The sequence below is a fragment of the Halyomorpha halys genome, unplaced genomic scaffold, assembly GCF_000696795.3.
Source record: "Halyomorpha halys isolate HHAL.00 unplaced genomic scaffold, Hhal_1.1 Scaffold389.1, whole genome shotgun sequence".
Lineage (NCBI taxonomy): Eukaryota > Metazoa > Arthropoda > Insecta > Hemiptera > Pentatomidae > Halyomorpha > Halyomorpha halys.
The window spans coordinates 891,486-893,474 of record NW_027109532.1 but is presented as its reverse complement, the minus strand read 5'-3'; the positions used below and the strand labels follow the sequence as shown (position 1 = coordinate 893,474).

At 29.0% G+C, this 1,989-nt stretch overlaps 1 protein-coding gene across 22 annotated transcripts in view; it reads right to left on the bottom strand.

Annotated features, from left to right (window-relative positions):
* PMCA (plasma membrane calcium-transporting ATPase 3) overlaps positions 1-1,989 on the bottom strand; it is a 728,428-nt gene that overhangs the window by 80,427 nt on the left and 646,012 nt on the right. For all 22 annotated transcript variants that reach the window (XR_010843530.1, XM_067047708.1, XM_067047713.1 and 19 more), the window contains one exon: positions 578-629. The gene's annotated coding sequence lies outside the window, so the exon portion shown is untranslated. The remainder of the gene's footprint in view (positions 1-577; positions 630-1,989) is intronic.

The window sequence follows — 1,989 nt, the reverse complement described above, 5'->3', positions numbered from 1 at the left end:
TATATATAACTCATATTAAAATAGTATGAAGCTTTTTTTTAATTTCATAAAGTATATTTAATTTTTATTAGAAATTCATTAGGTAAACGAGAATGTGTAAGATTCGACTAAAAATATCTTAATAATAAAATAGTTAGTTAAAGGCGTATATTTCAATAAGAAGTATTTAAATATATAAAAATTGGTATCATATATCTTTATTATCATTATCAAGATCATTATGAATTACTTTTGAAGTTAATACAAAATGCTAATCCATATATCAATATTATCGACAGAAAATAAAACACATTAAATATCAGGGAGAAGACCTGTATTATTTTGCCCCTGGCCCGAACTCAGCTGACTGCGATCCAACAAAATGTACAATATCTAACATTTAATACATCTGGACCTAATCAGCGAATATTCCAGAAAAAAAGCATATTCTAAAAAACAAAGGAAATGGAAGGAGATCATATGTGTGTGTATATTAATATGAAACGAATCTTACATACATATATAAAACAAAATAAAAATCATTATTCAAATTTTTAGGATGTCAGTATTAAATAGAGAAAAAAATATGTATACTCACAGAGACGCTGAACCTCTTATCATCGGGACATGGAAACTATTATCTGCTAGCCCTAAAAGAAAAACAAAATTAGAAAAATTCATACATAAATAGCAATAATAATAAAAAAAATTAGATAAGCAAAAATATTAATACATCCTTATGTAACAAACATAGCAAAGTATAATTTAAATAAATGTAAGAAAAAAATAGTGGGCCGTTTTCAAAAATTCTAGAATATCTTGAAATTATCCATGTTCACCTAGGCTTAAAAAAAGGGAAAAAAAGGAAAAGGGCAATTGACCTTTACCTGGTTGAGAGAACCTGGTAATTGGAGCATAATGCCGTCTCCCCCACGTCAGTATAACGGATTACTAGCTAACAGATGATATTAATAACTGGTACTAACCTTATGGACATATTAGTAAAAAATTATTATTTTAAGCTGAGAAATTATATTAGCTATTTTTGTGATCATAGCCTTTGAGTCACAGGCAAGTTTAAAATTGAAATATACGAGTATAAAGGCTTTCAATTTTGTTTTCTTTCCTTGATTTTTCGAAAAGAAAATGGACCAGCGATAATTAAAATTTATCCTAAGTGTTATCATAAGAGTTTGGTTTTCTCACTTCAGACATAACATTCAATTTGTTAAAAAAAAATATTATATTTAAAAAGTCTATGGGCAGAAATATCCTTACAAAACGTTTTCTACATATCATATTTTTTTTTCAAGAAGTAAAAAGTTGTTTTGCTCGAAAACAAACAAATTTTATGAGAGGGGCCAGTGACGTAGGCGTAACGGAAGTAACTACCACCAGAAAATTCGCTTGACGAATCCAAGTTCGACGGCGTATTTCATATTCATGCAAAATACAATATTTAAAAAAAATAATGATATTCGTGCATTTGTCAATATGAAAAATAATTAGAAAAATGAACATTGTAGTTGGACGAGGATATGATGTTTTAAAATACAACTTTAATTTAATTATTCATACTCAAGCAAATAAGCAGAATTCTAAAAATCTTGTTGGCCAGAACGTTGTATTCAGAGAATTGCCCATTACGGCTTTGCTGGTCGATATATCGACATGCTAAGGGGTTAACGAACCAACACCGATAATTTTACCTCGGCCTGTTCTTCTTCAGACATTTTCCTTACTGGCAACTTGACCGAAAAATGTCGGACAACTTTTCTTTATGTTCTCACAGTGAGTCAATGCCCTACTCTTTTTCACGGCTAAAATTTGCATATCTTTTGAATGAAATTTCTGGATACGTTCCCAAATAGATAGTTCATGAAGATGTTATAATTCAATACAAGTAAACGAAGTTTTGAACATGTGTTTCTATTTTAATTATTTTAGGATAATTTCTATTTTATTATCTTAGGAGTAAAAAAGGCACTTCAGAATTGGGAACTAATACGA